Here is a 24,179-nt window from a genome sequence, read left to right on the forward strand (position 1 = left end):
CCTAATTATTAAAGGGGAATTGTGGGTTGTGTTGAGAGACAAAGCAGACAAGAAAATCAATACTGGCATCTGACCAAACAACAACATAAAGAAAGCATTAGAGCAGAGCTTGCTTACAGACACTGCTAGAAGAAGGACATTTCATTGAGAACCGGAGAGTGATTGAAATTAAAAATGAGTGCTGCATGCAAAAAAAAATAATAAACTCAGCAGCTTGAACCATAAAAACAACAGTGTCTTAAATACACAATGTGAATTAGGGCAGTCATGTTTATTAGAGTTCAGTTGGAGAAAACAGAGCAGGCAATAGCAGAAGTACAGTAAATGGTGTCAGTAGAATATGACAGGTACAGGTAAACTTTAAATAGAATGCTGCTTTTATTATATGATCTGCTTTAGACATCATAATTGTCTCATACGGAGATATTGGTATATAGAAATGACTCCCAGGACTGGAATATATTGAGTCACAAGTGGTTTGGTTAAATACATATTAAACAAGAAATAACAAAGCTGAACATACATTGAATTATTCTGACTATTAGAGTGTATGCTACATGGCAACTTTGGTCAACTGGTTATTTATACATATATTAGAGTATGTGATATGACATGTATAACATGGCAAAACATGATTCACTGTATATAGCTTTATTACAACATTTGCATATGCCCTATATAAGTTACTTTATGCATTTTAGAATTAGGGTTTTGACAGCAACCCTGTACCATCATAAATTCTATTTTCATCAGATCTGTACAATCAGAACTACAGTTACTCCTCCAGGAGTACCATTGTACCTTCTGCTATTCAGTTATGAGGTGCTTTCCATGAAACTGTGATTTTAAACTCCCTGCTAAATTTAAATAGACGTACAAGTATCTAACTTTGTTGAATTCATAGGACACAGAAACACATCACACAACACTGTGTTACATTAACATACAAAGTGCAATGTTCACCTTAAGTCCGGAGCAGTGCATTTCTTGTTCATTTTAGAATAAACTGTCTCCATAATATCTATGGTTTGATTAACTCTGAGTTACTCTATGTATTCAATATAACATATGCACTGTAACTTGTTCTTTTTCTGTTTAATATTATTGTATAAATAGACATGAAAACAAACATTGTTTAATGGCATGGTCATACTGTAAAATAATCAAATATCTCCAGTATGTCTTTTGTGAGTCTTTAACTAGAAAAATAGCTGGATATTTCAAATATGGTATGGGAAGTGCATTCATCAAATAAGTGCAGACATTATATATGGAAAGCTTTAGGTCCTAATAGAAATACTGAGGATATTTTAAGAAATACAAAAATAAGTATATTTTAGATTCAGACTAGAAGTCAGTAGTCTTGGGAGAGGTAACAGTAAGACACACCACAGTTGCCAGTAGTGTGAGGAGAAACCCTGCTTCCAAGATGTAAAAATGGCAGAACAAGGTACTGGGAAAAAATAAATCCTCATATAAAAAACTAAGCAAGCAAACCAAAAAATATAATAAGCTAGCAAGTCCCTCATATGTCGTCAAAGAAAAAAAGAGCAAATATGTATCATCTATTCTAGATCAGTACAACTAACGCACAAATTATGGAATGATGTTAAACCTTTCTCACTTCATCAGACATGCACACACATTAGTCACCAGGGTCATGAAATTGAATATGAAGTCTTAAATAAGCTAGCCATTTGAACAAATGCAATCCAGCATCCTCACTGTTCTGTCTGGAGCCACAGCACAATGCAGCAACTATTATCAAACATCGTACCATAGTGATACATCATCACATGCAGCATGACATTCTCCAGAGACACTCCAGTCTAAAGACAGTACATTTCCATTCCTTCAGTAGTGGTGTTAATGTACTGTCTATTGCTTAGATTATTCTCACAGACCTCTTTCCAGACCTACACAGCAACACCTGAAATGCAAGCACACAAAGCCACACTACTCCTTTGACAAAAAATAGAAATGAAGATAAATCCATTTTTAAATCTAACACACAAATAAGGGAAATAAGCCATATGAAAAAAATTCTATGATTCCTTAATGTCAATAACTTTTAATTGGGCAATACGTACAAGTGAGTTTCAATAAAGGACATGTACAGGGTTAGTAAAGATGAATGCATGTGGTGGTGTCCGCACCTCTGTGGGAATGTATTTCTAGAGATGTAAGTGAGAACTGCAGTTAGGAGCCTATAGTAGTGGACACAATTGTTCAGGAAAATCCTGCACTTGAAGCGTTATTCAACAAACTGCATAGGGTATCATGTTTGTGTTAAATGAACAGTGCTCAGGTCAGTGCTTTATTGCTGTTTGTGTTTTTTAGTAAATGTCTGCGTTTGTCTCATGGAGACAGAAACTGACAAGCATGGCAAGGGGAGTGAGTCCTGGGGATTAAGCTATAAGTATCTGCATTATGGGCGAGTTATCTCATTTTATTCTTGACATTTCTTTTTAAAATGGTAAAACTGTACATTATGGATAATCCCATTTTAATGTTGCTTAATTTGGGCCTGCTGTAATAACACCACTTTAATTGAGTTCAGAAGGATGTGACAAAACATAACAATCCATGATATATTGACTCATTTAATAAAATAAATAAGCTAGGCTTATTAGTTTTCTTACCAGAACAAAAAATAAATTATAGTTGAATTCAGTTGGGAAATTCATACTGTTCCTTCAAAACATTCTTCCCTGCACCACAAACCCCTGCTTACTTGAAGATTAAATTAATTTCAATCATTCCAGAATAACAACTATTTGGACAATTACACCGGCTTTGTTTTGATGGAAATTAATTTGTAATAACAATTGGATTATTAGTTTCTAATGTTTATATGCAATGTGTATATTTATAAATTATATTTAAATACTCCATTAAAGGATTGGATTCCAGTTTATACTGTATGGTATAATAAACAAGATCTTTATATATATATATATATATATATATAAACCCATGTTGCAATGTGTCTAGCATACTGGAAAATTAAATTAGATGGTCCAGATAGCATCAATGTTTCAATACATTAGTATCTATTAGTTAAACAGTTAATAATGTATTTATTAAAATAGGTTGACATTATAGTAGAATTAACCTTGCATCAGAAATCAATCTGTTCAGTTGCTTAAATGTGCAGTGAGTGAACAGTAATTCAAGGCTTGTATTGACATTTAATAGTCTCCAGACTAGTTCAAATGTGGATTATAATGTCAAATTGGAAGAAACACAGTGTGCTCAGAGTGCTTTGCTGGTTTGGACAGCCAGGGTTTATTTTTGTGGCCATCAATTAAGTTAAGTCGAAAAAAATATAACATCTCTGTAAACAGTGGCCAATGAGTCACATGTAAACTGCTGCACGGATACACTGCATTAAAAGGCCTCAGCATAGGCATACTATAGAATACTATTTAAACAAGACCTTGTTTATGGAAAGCAGGGGTGAGTGCCCAGGGAAGAGAGGACTAAATGAGTGAAGCCCGGGGAAGAGATGGCCTAATGAGTGAAGCCCGGGGAAGAGAAGGCTAAATGAGTGAAGCCCAGGGAAGAGATGGCTGAATGAGCGAAGCCCGGGGAAGAGATGGCCTAATGAGTGAAGCCCGGGAAGGAGACGGCTGAATGAGTGAAGCCCAGGGAAGAGACAGCTTAATGAGTGAAGCCCGGGGAGGAGATGGCTAAATGAGTGAAGCCCAGGGAAGAGATGGCTGAATGAGTGAAGCCCGGGGAGGAGAAGGCTAAATGAGTGAAGCCCGGGGAAGAGAAGGCTGAATGAGTGAAGCCCGGGGAAGAGATGGCTGAATGAGTGATGTCATGTAAATGATTGTGCTGGTATGAAACTCAAATTCAGTGATGGTATTGTGGCTGTTATATTGGAAAGCTAAGGATTTCAAACAACAAAATGATTAATTAGTAATTTTAAAAAAAGATGTAATAAAATAAAAACTGAAATCGGTAGCAAAGCTAGGTATGACGTATCATACCCATGTTACCTACAAGAGTACCTAAAGGCTTCTTGTTATTTCTTTTTAACGTCACTTAAAAAGCATTTGCAGGTTAGATAATGAATCCACTGTGCATGGAGGTGATCTTACCTGCTTCAGGTACACTAGGGAAACCTAACACCATGTTTCAGCAGATTCAAACCAAAGTCCTGTAAGCTTTGCAAAAGCTTTGTTCGCAAGGCTTAAATTTGAACAAAATATACATTGATCCTAAATTAATTACTTACAAGTTACATAAGACTGAACATATAGCATTGTTTGGTTTAGTGTTAAGAGACTAAGAAATCCGTTGGAAAGACATACATTATGTTAAAACATATTCATAGCACTTATTTAGACATTCGTTAAATAAAAGAAACTGGAATGAAATGATCAGTTCTAAAATATCAGCAGCATCATTCGTTATGTACAAATGAGTTCATTTTTAGTGTGATCAAAGAGCAACATGCTACTCAAACAACTTTCTTTCAAGGTAAAGAAAATTGAATCTAAGGCATTCTATAAATTAATAATAAAGTCATGCTGTTACTTTTGAAAATGCCCATACTTGATAGGACAAACACTAGTCAATGCAGGGATACTGGATAACGTTTGCATCTCTGCTCCACTAGCTGAAACATACCAGGTTTTGTTTTCTGCTTACAGAAAGGCATTTACATTATATGAGTGATATTACCATACACTGAGAAGCAGTGATGCCACATTAATCAAATTAAAGGTCACAAGGTTAGTCTTCACTGTAATTTCAGTGCCAGATGTGTCCAAAGTCTCCTCATCTTCAGTCTGTTGAGGTCGCTTTATATCGCCTTTCATCTTGTCTGGAATCCCTGCAGAGGCAAATAAGAACAGTTAGGGTGAAATAAGTGATTCCCCATTTCTGGCAGCAACAGAGCAAAGAGGCATTCAAATATGCAGAACAGATGGATCACATATTGGCTTCCCATTCTCACTGGACATGGAACAAGCAACAGGAAATGTTAAATAGCATTGTTTAAAACTTGGGGGAAAAGTTTCAAGTTTTATAAAACGTTAAACAGGATTAATTGAAGGACGAAAAGCCCCTTCCCACGATACATTTTCCCAAGCACGTATGTTTTGCATTTGTAGACTTGCTTCCTTCCCCACAGCTAACTAGACACTTGGGTGGGTGGTTGCAGTAGTGCATGCATTGTGCTAAACATGCTGTACTGAATATAAAACACTGAGCTGTAAGTGCATTCTGGCAACACTTCCCTCCCTTTTCGTTATATATGTTTATATATTTGCTCATTTTTCATTTTAGCTTTGTTTTGTAATAAGTTCATCTTTTTTGTTATATTTTCAGTGTGTTTTCAGGATCATGTCAATAAAAAAAATAAAAAGAGTCATAACCAGGCACAAATCATAATACTTCCAACATGCCTGTGATGTTTCTGCACGTAATGCATTACAATGCTGTGTTGCAGCTTGTGCGCAAAAAGAGCAATTGCACAAGTGGAAAGAGATACATTGTATGCATTTAACATTGACATTTTAAGCCATTCTAAATGAATCTTTATGTGGACAATTTCCAACACATTCATCAATCTTGTCGTATCCTTTGCTTCCCTGCTTTATGTCAGTGTTATGTCACCAGCTAAACAGACAATGCTTTTTAGTTAGGAAACATTACACAGTTTAACTTTAACTGTCAAAGCTGTTGACAAGCTTGTATGCATTCCCTGTATAGACTCCATTGAGTCTAAAATTAAAATAAGCCATTGGAAATAAGTAACAGGCAATGTTTAATATTCGCCAGAGACATGTATGAGATACATGTATGGATCAGCCAAATACTGCAGGCACTGCTGCTGCTTATTATGAAATTCCAAGCAAAATTGCAAAACAAATATGTTTAATTTAAAGCTACCAAATGTGCAAAAGACATTGTTAATTAGTTGACTGACTACTGACTTAAATTTAAGGATTGTGGTTCATAATGGCAATTTGACCTTTAAGAGAGCAGACATCATTAGATAGTAATGTACATATTATATTCATAAAGAGATAATTTAATGGCTGTGTGCCAGAAACACAATGATTCTTGGTGGTAAATCTCCACCCCGACCTGTGAGGGCACTGAAGCAGCGAGAACAGAGTTCCATGGATGGGCTGACCTGACCATTCTTTCCCAGGGTTCAAGGGAAGTTGGCCAGTCAGGAATGGGGCAAGTGTCTTGCAGTAACAAATTGACCCGGAAGGGAAATGACATGGCAGCCTCAGATAGGAGAGGCGGTTGCACTTGTTTACCAAGGGGTCATGTGTGATAGCATAAAAGGGGACGGAAAATTATAATCTGTTCCTTCGCACTGGTTTTTGTTTGTTTTGTCTTGTCTTGCACATTATGAGACAGCTAATACAGTTCCGGAGCTGTCACTAAGGGCAAGCAATAAGCCGAAACGGCACTTTACCAATAGTCACTAAATAAACTGTATCACTCACTGTTGTGTATTGCCGGGGGATTATTGTTTAGGTCACTAGACCTGGAATATAAAATACAGCTCACTGTTCTAAACTGGATTACAAGGCTCTGTCTGTTTAATTACCACACTGCATCACTCCTGCACCTTTCCCATTCAGCCACTTTGTCACAGGCTGCTATTCATTGTATTTAGTATTTGGTAAAATCTTTCAGACAGGTAATGGAGCGAGTATGGACTTTCCTGTTGGGAGCTTGCCTGTACAATATTTTGCCCATTAGAAGGTGCAATAACTGGGGCTGCAGTTAAGAATCCTTGACATCTGAAACACTGATATAGTCAACTTACAGTTGAATTTGTCACTAAAATAACCAATTTCCAAGACAACAAGGTTTTCAGTTCCACCTGTATGAATGAATGTTATGCACTGTAAAATGTATATAAATGCGTGCTCCACCAACCAAGAATGTAGACATTGTGGCTGTATGGCAAGCCAATAATTTAGAGATATCTCAAATTGCATTTTAAGATATCTTGAAATATTTAGAGATATCTGTACACCGTTTTGAGATATCTTAAATTAAATTTCTTTAAATGATTTAAAGATATCGCAAAATGTATTTTTGATATCTCTTTTCAAAGCTCCATTTAGAGATATATGTAAATCATTTTTAGGTATCTCTAAATATATATTTAGATAACTTAAAATTATTTTGAGATATCATCAAATATTTAGAGATATCTGGAAATGATTTGGAAATAGCTCCTAAATATATTTCAGATATCATTAAATGATAATTTGGCTTGCCATATTGCTGGAGTTCATTACAAATAATGATGAAGAACAACATCATGCACAATCTGTTTTTTTTTTGTGTGTGTGTTATTTACTCTGCCACAATCTGTCTTGCTTTATAGCTTCAAACAGGATATGGTTATTCAATTATATCTACATATTGACAAAGCAATTACTTAAGCAAGAAAAAGACAGACTATTAGCAAGAAGTCAATACATATACAATTAGATCAAAACACTTGGAAATCGAATAAGTCATTTGTAGTTCTGCCAAGCAATCTTGACATGCTGATAGATTTATTCACCTAGATTTACATTTTTAAGTCCTGATCTTTTTAAAATGCTGTACATTTTTATATAATTGCTTTTGGTAGTGTAAAATGAGACAGATCTCAAATGTGCAGGTCACATTTAATTATTATGTATTATTATCTTCCAAAAATGGTCAGATGTTGAATATGCAATGCAAACAGTTGTAAACTTCCCCTGTTTATTGAGAATATTTATTTGTGATCTTTTTCATATTCTTTAGACAGTATTCAAATTTTCTTGAACAAGGACCACAATCAAACCTGAATACAGTTGTTATTTTGAACAACTGTTGATGTTGATGTGTATGAATTAAACATATATGATTTTCAAATCACTTGATAAGTGTAAAGTTCAAATTAATAACTAAAGAGCTGGCTAAACTCACAAATATAATTCAGTGTTTTATAAAAGGTACAGTAGTTTACACAGCAGTCTGCTTGGAAAAATAGGACAGGGCAGTTCATTCAAGGGGTGGATAAAGATTTCTTTCTCTTGAAAAATTACATTTAAAATAAAATGGAGGAGAAAAAACCATCCCTCAGGTACTTTCCCTTTTACATTTGAGAATTGAGCACTCTGTTTTCACAGCACTGTCCTCAGTACACAACATTAAACGGTCAGTTGAGCATATAGTAATGGTCTGCACCTATGAATCTACTAGAGAATGCTGATTGCTTTTCAACACATACTTCTTCCAAGTAATACATTATGCACAGACAGTGTGGCACCACAGTCTTTTAAAGTATGTCTTGTTTGGCGTGTTTAATTTAGCCTCATCACTTCAGAAGTTAGCACTATTAAGCATCACAGAAGAAACTGAATAGATCAAGATATTTTGAAAAGTAGTAATTTATCTTGGCTAATTGTTAGATTTTTGGAATGTTAAGTAAAGAAAAAAAAAGCCTAGATCCGAAGTGACAGTTATGACTTTAGTATTATGCATTCCACTAATTTAATGAAACAAAAGTCAGTATATACACTGAATGTACAAAACATTAGGAACACCTGCTCTTTCCATGAAATAGACTGACGAGGTGGATCCAGGTGAAAGCTATGATTCCTTATTGATGTAACCTATTAAATCCACTTCAATCAGTGTAGATGAACGGGAGACAGGTTAAAGAAGGATTTTTAAGCCTTGACACAATTGAGACATGGATTGTGTATGTGTGTCATTCAGAGGGTAAATGGGCAAGACAAAGGTTTAAGTGCCTTTGAATGGGGTATAGTAGTAGGTGCCAAGTGCGCCGGATTGAGTGTGTCAAGAATTGCAATGCTGCTGGGTTTTTCACGCTAACAGTTTCCCGTGTATATCAAGGATGGTCCACCACCCAAAGGACATCTAGCCAACGGCAGGCCAGTGGTCGAAAACAGCTCATTGATGAATGAGGCCAAAGGAGTCTGACACAAATTGTGCAGAGCAATAGACGGGTAGTCCAGTACAACACTGGTGCCAAAAGACCCATAAAAGAACGCACAACTTGTACCTTGATACGAATGGGGTATGGCAGCCGACGACCTAACAGAGTTCTACTTCTTTCAGCAAAACACAAGAAACTGTGGTTGCAGTGGGCTAAGGAACGAAAATACTGGACACTGGAGGATTGGAAAAACATTGCCTGGTCTGATGAATCCCAGTTCCTGCTGTTTCACGCTGATGGGAGTACTAGGGTATGGAGAAAACAACATGAGTACATGCATCCATCATGCCGAGTGTCAAAATCGCAGGCTGGTGGTGGTGGTGTGATGGTGTGGGGGGTGTGTTTATATGGCACACATTGGGCCCCTTGATAATAGTGGAGCAATGTTTGAATGCCACAGGATATCTGAACATCATTGCCAATCAGGTGCATCCCTTCATGGCAGCAGTGTATCCATCTGCTAATGAAGTTTTTCAGCAGGATAATGCCCCATGCCACAAGTAAATGCGGCTTTCTGCAGAGGCTTACCCAGTCACCAGATCTCAATCCAATTGAGCATCTGCGGGATGAGGCGGAACGAGCTAATCGGAGTAGAAATCCACTACCAGCCACCTTGACACAACTGTGGGAAGTATTGGAGTCAACATGGGCCAGCATCCCTGTGGAACACTTTTGACACCTTCTAGATTCCATGCCCCGATGAATTGAGGCTGTTCTGAGGGTAAAGGGGGGTGCAACTCAATATTAGGAAGGTGTTATTAATGTTTTGTACACTCAGTGTATGTTGAAGCCACTTACTTAGTGCCATAACACCACAACAGTTTAACACGTGACAGGTGTCTAACATCATATAGAAGTGTAGTGTCATTATCTCTTCCATCTAGTATGAGTGCCACAGATGTATATAATATACAATAAGGCTGCTTACTGTAGGTTTTTACGGAACCACCTGCAATGTTTACAAGGCTTCGAAAAAAGCGTTGTGTGGTAAATTACTCATAAATTTACAATTAAAGAGGGCAAACACTGATTTGGACACATTAAGAACACAAGAACATAAGAACATAAGAAAGTTTACAAACGAGAGGAGGCCATTTGGCCCATCTTGCTCGTTTGGTTGTTAGTAGCTTATTGATCTCAGAATCTCATCAAGCAGCTTCTTGAAGGATCCCAGGGTGTCAGCTTCAACAACATTTCTGGGGAGTTGATTCCAGACCCTCACAATTCTCTGTATAAAAAAGTGCCTCCTATTTTCTGTTCTGAATGCCCCTTTGTCTAATCTCCATTTGTGACCCCTGGTCCTTGTTTCTTTTTTCAGGCTGAAAAAGTCCCTTGGGTCGACACTGTCAATACCTTTTAGAATTTTGAATGCTTGAATTAGGTCGCCACGTAGTCTTCTTTGTTCAAGACTGAACAGATTCAATTCTTTTAGCCTGTCTGCATATGACATGCCTTTTAAGCCAGGAATTCTGGTCGTTTTTCTTTGCACTCTTTCTAGAGCAGCAATATCTTTTTTATAGCGAGGTGACCAGAACTGCACACAATATTCAAGATGAGGTCTTACTAGTGCATTGTACAGTTTTAACGTTACTTCCCTTGATTTAAATTCAACACTTTTCACAATGTATCTGAGCATCTTGTTAGCCTTTTTTATAGCTTCCCCACATTGTCTAGATGAAGACATTTCTGACTCAACAAAAACTCCTAGGTCTTTTATGATATATATTTATATGATATTTATAATGTACATTTTTATTTCCTGCGTGCAGTACCTTACACTTTTCTCTATTAAATGTCATTTGCCATGTGTCTGCCCAGTTCTGAATCTTGTCTAGATCATTTTGAATGACCTTTGCTGCTACAACAGTGTTTGCCACTCCTACTTTTGTGTCGTCTACAGTATGATCCTTAGCCCGACTACAGTTGCAACACCACATTCATTTTATTTTTTGGAGAAGAATTCTAAAGTGTAGGAATCACTAACTGCAAAATAAATATCACTACTATAGTAATCATGAAACATTTACCCTGGCCTATTAGCAGTAAATATCTATTCTAAATGTTGTTACAAGTTCAGCACAGAGAGAAAGCTCTAATATAAAAATAATGAAACTCGTTCAGCCCACATAAAAAGATATATAAAAACACGTTTATACAAATTCAGCGAAGAAAAAAGTAATGTACTGCAATACAATTGGATCAATTTACTTTCTTATATTGTAGTTAGGGGGCTGATCTGGAAGTGACATTTTATCCAATATTTTGTAAAAAAAAAAAAAAAACTTAAATACAACCATTAAGCTGAGGCACAAAAAGCCACTGTGGCTTGGAACTTGGTTTTAAGAGACTAGGTTTCGGGTCACTGCATGGCACATCAGGGGAGACCTGGGATTTGATACAGCAAAGTTGCCTGAAATTAAGTCTCCCAATCTCACGGAACCAAGTTTCAAGTCACTGCTCCTCAAAAAAGTAGCTATGTGTTCCCTCAGCTTAGTCTATAATCAATATTCCAATTCAAGAATATATACTATGTATCCTGCTGATAAACACGTGAGATATGGAGAAACTTTGTTGAAATGTCACCTGCAATTTACTGTATTTTATGTACGTATTTATTTTTGCTATTGAAACCGTAACTTTTATAGCTCTAAATTTGGGGTAACACAAATCGACAAAGGGATAAGGACAATTTAAAACGGGAAAAGATAACAATGTAGCCTTTTAGCTGTGACTGAATAGGAAATCAAAGTACAACATGAATATGAATGCTGGATATTAGGTGGACAATGAAGTTGAGTTTAAATCAATGGGAGCTCAATCTTACGAGCCTCTGGGAAACAATGCTTAATAGCAGTTCAATCCAATTCAGCAGCAACATTTCAAAGAAAGACAAACAAAACTGTCACAAATAAATAACAAGATATACTGTATTAGTCTATGCAGGCATGGTTACTTGGGTCTCGTTTCTAAAGCTCCTGGTCAAAACCAACTAGTAATGAAAAGGATAAAGGAAAACAATGGAAACAATTGATTCATTTAAAATGGCAATATGTGCAAAACTGCATCTATATATAACAATATGCAAATAGAGCAGGAACACTGGGTGTTATCTACTTCTTAGACAACAAGACAAGTGCTAATACAACTGTAACAAAAATTCTAAACTGCCATTTGTAACAAACAGTTCTAAAGTGTAATTTATTGATCCTGATGTGTGTCAATTATTTTGTGACACTAATTTCTTTAGACAGGACTAAAGACCTATTTTTTTTTTCAATTCTTGGAAAAGATTTTACACAAGTGTTTTATATAAATAATAACAATCCAGTAACAGACTTCAATGGTTAAAAGGTCCACTTCAAGAATTGTTGTGCACATTCTAACAAACCACAACAATGTGTAGAGCAATACAAAGATGTTTAGGTAGCTTGCTGATACTTTACTTTGGAAACACATCATATTAAAGCATATATGAAAATACAATATATTTTAAATATGTGAATTATTTATTTATTTTTAGTCGCTTAATGGTGACATTTAAAATCACCAATCATGGCGCATGATGGATGGAATCACAGTCAGTGTCAGTGAGTTCCAGTGGGAGTGAAAAACGACAGCACTCTTTTTCTATAGCTGTGTTGAGATGCTGCACATGTGCTACAGGGCCTATGATTGATGAATTCAAAGTTTGGATTCCCCTGATGTAAGTGACTTCCAGTAAGTAAAGAGAGTGCACATGTAAAGTACCAAAAATTTAAAAAATAAACTGTCATAGTACCATTACGGTACAAGCCATTAAAGGTATGGAGACACTAGGTCTCTGAATAAAAGCTAACGCCATCATACAGTACATTGACCTGAAAGTGAGCACTTAAAGGATAGAAAGCCCAGCAGATGAAAGGATCTATTGCAATACAGTAATACAAGCCACAGTAGTTTAAAAATGTGATATGTACTTCCCTTAGCTATCTCGTATTTCCTCATTAAAAAATAACTAGAAAATGGGATGATCTTAATGAGAACAGACATTATAATTATTTTCTTTTTTTTTAATTCCAGTATTAATTACCCTCTATTTGGACAGTCACTTTTATACTGCCATACTTGATCTAGCCAATATCTTTCTTTTTCCCACTGTTAATTGTTCATTGCTCTCCTGTTTGTCTTGGTTTCTTTTATTTTATATCAATGTAACATATTTTGGTTTGAGTTTATAATTAAGGCCTTACTCTACCTTAGGATCAGTGTTATTTTCAAATATGTTTTCCAATTTAACTGATCTTCAGAATAAGGAAGTAATTAGCATGTTAACTACTGCCTAATTCGACAATGCAAAAATAAAAGGACTTGATTAACAGAGGGGGTAAAATTAGGAAATATAGTACAAGTGCTATAGCAGTTCTGTGAATCCTAAGGATAGAGTACAATGTAGGGTTCTATGGAGAATATTCTATGTGGGGATTAAAAATGTCACTATTTGAGTAATCTGGTTTGATGTTTTATATATTATTTATTTCCAAATACAAATACTGCCTATGTTGAGTTTAATCTGACAATGTTTGCTTTATGACTAAATGACAGATGACTACAAGTAAACATGTCCAATTTATAACTAAAATTTGGTATATTTTTATTATAAAAAATAGGGGATTTAAATACAGTCACCCTAAGCTGCTTAAGCTTTCTTTGCCACAATGACGAAAAACAATACCAAGATATTCACAAAAAAAGATACCCTGCAAAATACGGGACACCTTAATATGATCTGAATAAAGATCTATAACCAATTCTATATACCACCGAGCAATAGTCACCATCTGTCATGTGATTTGTTCACATCAGTGTCAGTCCCGTCCCTTTTCAAAGGAACGTCCTTCTCCCCTGCACGTCTTACAACAAGAGAAAATGGCTGAGTATGAAAATAAAGTCTGAATAGCGATTCTGTGACTTAACAGAAAATTAATTATAACGCATACCACAAAAGAAAGAACAAAAACTTTGATAACTATGCAGTATGAACTCCAAAAAACGTTCTCTGTTATTTATTTATTTATGTATGCTGTATCAGCTATATTTGAACAAAATACTGTAAATCCATAAATATTTGTGACCAAGAAATGTTGGACCTGTTGCACTGGTAGTAGTATATTACTTAAGTATATGTACTGAAGTAATATGCCAAAAATGCTTATGTTTTTTTTTTTTTCATATGTGAAAAATACATAATAAAAGGCTTGAAAATATTTATGGATTACAGTATATAAAGTCATATTTACTACCCAACCTTCCTTCCCTTATTATTTTGACTGACTCATTAAATATGTAGTACAGACTCAGCTCATGGTGAAAAATTCCTTCTGGAAGAGTCACTTTCCACCATGGCCCTCTTCTCCGTTCCATATTTACTATATATATATATATATATATATATATATATATATATATATATATATATATATATATATATATATATATGCAGTGAAAAAGTATTTGCCCCATCTGATTTTCTGCATTTTTGCATATTTCTGACACTGAATGTTATCTGATCTTCAACCAACACCAACAGAGCACACCTTCTGCTTCCCACCTCTCAGCAGCCCTGAACAGACTGACTGCATTCTTTAAATACCCTGCACCTGGCTCTAATTTACAATTAACACCAGGTGCAGGGGATTACTAAATAATAAAACAATTAAACAAAAACCTGGTGTGCATTTTCACATGTTTTCTGCAGGGAAGGATTTTAACCCCCTCCCTGCCATCTTACTATATATATATATATATATATATATATATACACACACACACACACACACACACACACACACACACACAATGTACAATCAGGCAACATATAGTACCAGTTGAATATTAATGGAGAAAATATGGCAACATCTGAAAAATGAGATCATTGTTTTGTCTCCAATTTCATTTAATTATGGTAACCAGAAAGACACACCATAATTAGCAACACAAACAAAGCCATTTTATACTACATTAGCTAAAGAATGGGACTTAAACATTAGATTATGCTTGTGGCAGAATGATTAACAGTATGAGGAGTAAATTATTCTAAAGTAATGATTATAAAGCAGTAAAAGCAAAAATGGAAAAGCAACAAAAGACCTAATTGCCAATGACAAAAAGAAAATGGTTTCTCAATGTGGATGTACTGTATTTATCATATGAGTTTTAAAACAACATAATTTCCCCATGTTAAACTTTCTTTCTGTAAGTCATAATATCTCATTATATCTCAAGTCAGGATACAACAGCAAAATAAAAACCATATTTGAGCAACAGCCACAATGACTGCAGATATCATAAAAAGACAGATGTACTTGCATGGAGGTGAAACAGTGGATATGCTCAGTGTTTAAAAACGACGAGACTCAGTGAAAGTAGTCAATCACAACTGTACAGTTCAGCGCAGTGGTTAGTAGGGACGTGACTCTTTTGATGAATGTCTTCTTAACATACACAGGGGGAGCATATATTATGTCTATATAGAGGGCATTAATGAATATTCATGCCCACAGAACTCATGAATTACCCCTAAAGTGTTAATTTGGCTCCAACAGTGACATGAATGTCCTCATATGAGTCGAAGATTTCCATTACATGAGAGTAAGCGTTAAAACTTCAAGCTGATCTGAACTCGGTTCTTGCCAAAATAAGCACCAACTAAGATGTAGCTTTACAGTAAACTAATGTGATCCATCTGCGTCTCCATCCATTCGAGTTTCTTTCCATCTGATAATGTTGATATCCTTCTGCCTGGTGTTGATGGCTGAAGTGAAATGCTGGCTCCAGGGATCAACGTATTTTGCCTCACCAGCGCATCAGCACACACACAGCGGCTGTTATTGTGGACATTACAACAATGTTTTTGTTTTGGTTCACATGTGTTCATTTAGTGAAATGTTTTTTGAAGTACATACCGTAGGTGTGAAGTTGGTTGCCTAGATTCTTTAGTAAATTACCAAGAAATATAAGGATTAAGAATTTAAGTCACCAATTGCCTTTTCTGTACAGTTGACTGAATGTATGTTATTGTAAACATTTCCAAACAAGTTAACAGCACTGCACAAAAGTACAGCACATTCCACCTTAGACACTGTAGTGCATATTTATGAAGCTATAACATTAATACCTCAATAGCCTAGGTAATATACAAACATATTAGCTAATATTAAACTCTTAATATACAGGATGACACCTTGTGACGGAAATATAATGAGTTCTGGTTCTGCTGAGCAGCGAAAGGGAAAGTCTTTGGATGGGCTGGCCTGATAGTTCATTTCCAGGGTTGGGAAGTCGGTCAGCCTGGATGAAGGCGAGACTTCATTGCAGGAAAGTATTGACCTGGAAAGTACAGGAGGTAGCAGCTGCAGGCAATAGAGTCTGGCCTTGTCGTTACCTGCTTTTCTAAGAGTTTTCCTGATTGACAGAATACATCATTGCTGGTTTTAAACTCGCTTCAGCAGAAATGTTAAAACCTACTGTTAAAATATGTATTTAGTTCTGCTCAGCATTATAAAACTGGAGACTGAATAGTGGTCCTCAGTTGAACTTCTTGTACTGGTATAAAATTCACTGTTGATTAAATTTTTTGGACTTACTTATTTCGATTAAAAAGTTTTTTTTTTCTTTAAGTACATTAATCAGCCCATGCTGTAGTTTTTCTTTTTCAATCTTTGTGTTCTTCTATTTCATTTAGCTGTTCCTCATCTACTGTTATGTGCCTACTCTTGTTGGTGCACTTATTTTATTTATTTTTTTTTTTTCAGATGGACTGCTGTCTTCACTCAGAAATTTGGTGTTGTACCAGTTATGTGGAATTTCAAACCCAAATATATTAAAGGAAATAGATCAAACGCCACTCATTTTTGGCAGTGGTTATATAACTAATAACACATAAAATGGCAGTTTGTCATGGAATTTTGGAATTTAATGGTGCATAACAATTTATTTAGTGTGAATTGGCTCATTAGTATGCAAGTCATGGTATACGCTATATATATGCATGGTCATGTGGTGCTGTTTAACCAAGCAGAGGTTGTTATTTTTCCAAGCCGTGTTATAAACACACAGTACTCCATTGCTATAAGGCTCTCGATTATAATGCACCTTGTATATAACGTTCCTACAACATGTCCCCCAGTTCCCTAAACTAGTGATTCCTGCACTATTTCTACAGTAAATACAGTACCGGAGTTGTTCAAACTGTAAACAACTTCTCAGTCTAACTTCTGTTTCTGTCTCTCCTCCTTTCGATACAGTACTTTATAACACAGACATCTTATTCAGCATTAATTTTATAAATAAATAAATATTAGGCCTATTACGTGGTTATCGAGAGTTGCTGCAGCTTTCTCCGGGAGATAAGATGCTTCAGCTTCTCTTCAGCCCCGCATAGGCAGACGAACCTGGGACGAGCCGAACCCTCTTCCCCATCCCCCGACCTACTCTTATTCTTGCACTTGGTTTGGTTGTATGTCGCTTAGAACTGAACTCCCAACCGCTGTTTAGCCAGGTTATTTATAGTTTAAAATGATCCATGAGCGGGAATGTATGTTATGTGTCTCAAATCAATCATAAATGCTTACTTTAGAAAAGAAACTCAACTTGACAACCGTAAAGTTTACAGAACAACACTTATTTTTGTTCTAACTTTAGTTATATTGATCATAGTAAGATAAACATTTCAACTTCATTATCCTAAATAAATTACCGTTACAAGCACGTTAAACACATTATACAATAATTAAAGTAAAATCAGCAAGATTAATTATCAAAATTATTCTAAAACCAATTTTAAAACCAAAACTACGTTTGAATCTCATTGTTTTAGTAAATCTAAAATCCTGAGATTATTAAATAAGTCAATATTATACCCTCTTAAAGGTTTGCTTTTCAGTTAACTTTTAGAATAAAGAAATTGAGATTGTATATTCACTTAAACATTCCATGTTTCATGGTAACAATTCATGTAATGGGGGAAAGTCATAGTACCCCGCATCCACCAGGTATCGCACTTCTTAACCCTTTATAGGAAGAAAATTGTACACTGTCTTTCAGATAGACATTTTTAATTAACAGATATGAATCAACTGTGTTTAGACTAGACTGTCAGGTGAGCACAGCAGGTAATTTAAACTACTCACCAATTTAAATATTTCTGATCCTCTGTTACTAATATCTAGTCCTTCTAAAGTCGATGTAGAGAATGTTATTGGGAGAAAGAAGGGGGAAGACACACTTAATTAACATCACAGTATATGTCACATCGTTTGAAATGTAATTTTATAAAGTACATTCAATCCAACACTGTCTGGGCAGGTTCAGAAAGACAACAGTTGATCCTGTCTCTCATGTCCAATTCAGGCTCCCAATTCAATTAATTCTCAGAGACATGCATAAGAGATCATTAATCTTCAAGCAAGTCAAACAAAATGCTTCTTTGTAAAATGATACTGTTTCATAATGTTTGAGCACTTAGGTGGAGCTTTTTGAGCACAGCAGCACATTTTGACTTTATTATACTATAATTTCCCATAGCCAATATTAGACCACTGCTCATCAGTATTCTAGTTATACCCATGAATAATACAACTGGCTTCAAGGGACACATAAACATATCACTTTTATTAGTGTATCATAATATATGATGTAGACTAAATGATGATGATGTCTGTCTGAATTAAGAAAAGCATTGAATACTAAATAATGAACTGTTATGTATATCCAAGAGATTCTGAAAACTACAAGTAAACATTTTAAAATCCATTACCTAGGGATGTGCTAATGACATGAATTAAATAATAAAACAATATACTGTAGGTCTCACTCTAGTGCACAACAAAAAAATTATTGCAGACTAATCTAGTCAACCAAAATAAGCACACACAGAAATACGTGAATTACATTAAATATACAAATCTATAACTTGCACCAAACCAATAATTTAATCAAAATATACACCACACATTTAACTGCACCTACATTTCAAGATTATTTGAAAATACTGGAATCTAACTTCAAGTGGAAAATGTACAAAAAAGGCAGGTACTATGGAATTTGTATTAACATGACAGATACCCAAACTTGGCATTCTATGCCTCCTCTACATAATGGCTGTCATGCAAATAAGACCTCCATATTGTGTAGCCTATCATGGGAGAAACTCTGTTTTGAGTCAAATGTCTTAAATATGTTTGCCAACTCAAACAGCAACTTTCCATAACAGAAGAGGTTTGCTGAGTCCCATTGAGACAAAGTTTTTTTGAGCTATTTTATAAGAAAAATTATTCACTTGTTGTGGCAGATTAATTACGAGGTGTTTAAGAGACAATCAATGACACTTATTTATAATAAATGCCCCACTAGAGGCTTCAGAATCATGAAAAATGCATGTTTTTTGTATACAGTCTTAAGCATTCATTTTTTGTATACTGTTTTGTTTATACTATTGTAACCTTCAGTTTGATTCGGGGGGGCAGGACCTAGGGCTCCTCCCCTGTTCTGTCCCGCCAATAATATCTGCCAGTCTACTTATTTAAACCTCAAGTCACACCTTTTTTCTCTGGCATTTTCAGTTTTCCACCATCCTCCCCTCCTCCACAACCATGCCTTTCACCTCACTATGTTGCTGCACCTCTGCAACTTACTCCCTCTGCAACGGTTTCTCTCTGGGGGTGAATGAAGCTCACTTCTCAATCTTAGAGGCCCTCGGCCAAATCTATCCTAACTCTTTAGTTTTCCCATTCTCTCACCTTCAGGTTCCCCTTGGGGGAAGTACCAGTTGCTTCCCATCCCTTGAGGCCGATCGGTTCGGTCTCACCTCCGTAAGGGTGGTTCTCCGTGAGCCAAGGGGAAACCCTGTACTCTTTACTAACTATCTACTTTCATCTGTGTCAGGCTCGCTCTCTGGAGACCACTTTTTTGCATGTCTTATTCTTTCTTTTCAGTGTTTCCATATCCTCACATAACTGTGTCAAAGGTCTGGCTGCACCAACCCTTGTAAGCCGAGGAGACTTCTTTTCGATCTATCCACTAGCCTTCTCTTCCTTTTCCCTTGGAGGAAGTAAGGGTTGCTTCCCAGACTTGGAGGCTGATCGGTTGGGTCTCACCTCTGCGAGGGCTGCTCTCCATGAGTAAAATGAAATTGCTAATGCATTTTAATAACAGACATGAACTAACCCATATACATTTGTGAGTATATTGTTCAGTTTACTAGTTATAATTAGGGCTTCTGATTTTCAATTTTAACTGATAAAACCCGATAAAACACTGACAAAAAATAAACACCAAAAAAATGGTAGAAATGGTTAATCAATTCAAATTGACTTCATCCTTTTTCCATTAAAAAATAAAACCTACTACAAAAAGTATAATAAACACATTTCCCAATGCTACTGAGCAATGTCCCGCCTTCCTGACTTGCATCTGTCATTGATTCATTCTGAATACTTTAAACCTGCCCCAACTACTCAGTGGCAACACATTCCTACATTTCTAATGAAGACTCAATTAGGATGGAGGCTTGTTAGCCGGATTTAAAGCTGTATTACAGTTAAGTTACGAAGGATTTAAAACAGAATTGTGGCGAAATGTATAAAAATGTATACACACAAAAACCCCAGAAGTATGTACCTGTGACCATAGGGATATCATTGTAGAAGACGGCAAAGGAAGGAAAGTACAACTTAAGTGTGCAAGTACTGTCGAGTTACTACTGTATATATACTGACAGAAAAAAGCATGCTTAATCATTTTGGAAAGTAACCAAAAACACTAATTTCATACAGTATATATATATATATATATATATATATATATATATATATATATATATATATATATATATATATATATACAGTGGTTTGCAGAAGTATTCACCCCCTACCGATAATGCCACATTTTGTTGAATTACAAATAATGTGTGCACAGTTTTTCGAACAAACTTTTTTCATTCCAAGCTGCAGTGGTTAAACGGAACACTGTTATATGAAGAGGAGGTTAAATATCAGCAAAAATTGCACAGAAAATGTACAAAATGAAATTTACTGGTTGCATAAGTATTTAGTCAGTACTTGGTAGACGCACCTTTTGCAGCAATCTTTTTAGATAGGTCTCTACTACCTTTGCACAGTAGGATGGTGAAATTGTTGTCCATTCTTCACAGGAAAATTGCTCTAGTTCTGATAAGTTGGTTGGGGCTCGTCCACGGACTGCAATCTTCAAGTCTCGATATAAGTTTTCGATTGGATTCAAGTCAGGACTTTGACTGGGCCATGCAAGAACATTAACCCTTTGTGGTCCTATCGAAAAGACGTCAAGCACAGGTATCTAGTCGTTTTTTCTCTGGAAAAAGCAAAGAAAACCTTTCAATGGCCAAGTGAGACCGATAGGAGCCAAGGGAAGCCGAAAAAAAGGGGTGCATGTCTGAGCAGTACACATAGCCCCTGCACCACAGAGATAAGATAGACACAAAGAAAGAAGATAGCTGCTTCCGCATTCAGCACTCAAAGAATATCACAGACATTTGCAGAGCTTTTTGAGATATTATAGTAATAAAATAATTACTTGGATCGCATTATTGAGGAGTTTGGTGATAAAACGAGTGATCAGGAGAGGATTTATCAGTATGCATGACAATGAAGAGGTATGTGAAAAATACAGCGAACAAGGGGTTGGGCTTGGCTGGAGAAGCAGTACTGAGTGACCTTTTGTGATGCAGTGCCTTTTAAACCTGTTTTACTCTGAAAAAAATATTTTAAATAGCGCATGTAAAACAAACAGCGCATGTGAAAATAAACAGTGTATGTGAAAATAAATTGGACCTGATGCGCCTGACACGAAATTAATTAATGGACCGCAAAGGGTTAATTTTCTTCTTGTTCAACTACACCAGTGTGGCTTTGAATTTTTGCGTCGCGTCACTGTCCTGCTGAAATGTGAATTTCTTCCCCAGTTTTAGAGTCTTGGGTGACTCAAACAGGTTTTCCTCAATTATTTGCCTGTACTTTGCACAATCCAATCTCCCTTATATCTTGACAAGCTTCCCAGTCCCTGCTGAAGAGAAGCATCCCCATGTTTGACAGTTGGGAAGGTGCTGACTGGGTGATGTGCAGTGTTGGGCTTGCGCCAGATGTAACGCTTGGAATTTAGACCGAAAAGTTAGAGTTTGTCTCGCAAACTCCATATGTGCTTTAAGATGAGGCTTTTTGAGTAACGGCTTCTTTCTTGCCACCTGTCCATACAGGCCAGCTTTGTGTAGGGACCGGCTTATTGTTGATGTGTGAACATTGACCCATCTCAGACACATAACTTTTCAGATCTCTCAAGCTCACTGCTGGCTTCAGAGTGACATCCCGAACCGGTTTCCTGCTTGCCCAGCTGCTCAGTTTGGGAGGGCGACCTGATCTGGGTAGTGTCTGGGTGGTATGATGCATCTTCCACTTCTTAATGATGGACATCACTGTGATGAGGGATAATCAGCGCCTTTGAAATGTTTTGTACTCTTCTCCTGCTCAGTGCCTCTCTACCACTATATCCGTGACTTGTTTCGAAAGCTCCTTGATCTTCATGGTTGCTTTGTTGGATCACTATGTACTTTGCAGCTTGAAAGTCTTTATATACCCGGGGGAAATTATCTACAAGTTAAACCACCTTGAATACACACAGGCTGTAAATTTTGTGACCTTTCAAGCAAATCATTTGCATCTGAGCTGATTTAGGGCTGCGGTAGCAAAGGGGTTGAATACTTATGCAACTGAGAATAATCTATTTTTCTCTGTAAATCTTATTTATTTATATTCTATATGCATAGTAGTTTGTGTAGATTCTACATGTAAAGTCTTATTTGAAAGCGTCGTGGAGTACGCTCAGGTGCCAACAAAATGTGAAAACTTTACATGGGGGTACCCCACATAGTATACACATATATATATATATATATATATATATATATATATATATATATATATATATATATATATATATATATATATATATATATATATAAACATCTCATCTTGTTCTAATAGCAAACTAGGGCTGCAGCTTGTTCAAGCTGCAGTCTTCAATAAACAATTTAATCTGCAACCCAATTACATGAAAGTCAAAGATAACACAAATCTGCACCATATTTTTTGTGGAATTGCTATTTATAAATGAATTCACCAAACAAAAACATTTCCCTGGCAGCATAATATTTTGACGCTTTCCTGTTTAGCCTAGATTTTTTTTTCACGGTCAGAGATTCCTAAAATGTTTCTTGCATCCTTTGTCCTGGATGTTCATTAGGTAACTCTCAACATCAGCATCAGCGCTATTGGGGCCATGTTCTGCCAGCCTGCAGTCCTAACTGGAGTCCCTATTGAATTTGATTTGATCCCAATCTGTTGCTGATGGAAAGTAACAAGTCTATTATAAATTCAAATCACTTTCAAGTTAATCCCAGTGGCAGAAGGAAGCATAGATTAAATCAGTTTAAAAAAAAAAATCTTATTACATAGGGCCACTCATTTGTTTGTTTTTTAATGTTAACCTTTAAGTGAAGTTCAGGGGGTGGGAGCTAGGGCTCTACTAATTGTCTGCTCCTGTCAATCATCATCTACTCTCTATTTAAAGCCTAATCACCCCTATCAACCTTGTCAAGTGTTTTGCTTTTGCACATGCCACGTCCCGTTCTTTGTGCAAAAAGAAATAAAAATGTTAATTTTCAGCATGAACCCACTCCCTGACAACTCGGATTCAGACCAGGAAACCTCCTTGCTGGATTCCCAGAAAACCTCTCTTACAATTTCAATGATGGAAACCCTGCTACTTCTCATGCCAATCTCTACCCAGCAACCAGACCTTCTGACCCAGCACTACAGAGATCGAAGCGCCGCTTGCCAAACTCATGTTCCCTCCTTCTTGCAGGCGCGCTTTGGCAAAACCACCCACCCAGATTCCCAGGAAAGGCCACCGCCACCATTCCTCCTCTCTAGTTATGGTTGTCGCCTCCTCTCCCAGCACAGCAGTTCAGCAACCTGGAGATGCAGCCGAAACAGATCCCATCCTTCAGCTACATAACAGTATTTTTGAGGACATGAAGCCCCTCATTCACCCCATCGCTGTTTCAATTGCTTCAGTTAATACACAGCTCAATGATATGGACAAACAAGTTGCTTCCAACTCTGCA

General features: G+C 36.3%; 1 long non-coding RNA gene across 1 annotated transcript in view; it reads right to left on the reverse strand.

The window, feature by feature from the left end:
* Window positions 1-252: 252 nt before the first annotated feature.
* LOC121328036 overlaps window positions 253-24,179 on the reverse strand; it is a 119,554-nt gene continuing 95,627 nt past the window's right edge. Inside the window, exon 2 of the long non-coding RNA XR_005951634.1 lies at window positions 253-4,846. This is a non-coding gene — a long non-coding RNA (uncharacterized LOC121328036). The remainder of the gene's footprint in view (window positions 4,847-24,179) is intronic.

The sequence above is a fragment of the Polyodon spathula genome, chromosome 15 (genome assembly GCF_017654505.1).
Source record: "Polyodon spathula isolate WHYD16114869_AA chromosome 15, ASM1765450v1, whole genome shotgun sequence".
In the NCBI taxonomy this organism is placed as follows: Eukaryota; Metazoa; Chordata; class Actinopteri; order Acipenseriformes; family Polyodontidae; genus Polyodon; species Polyodon spathula.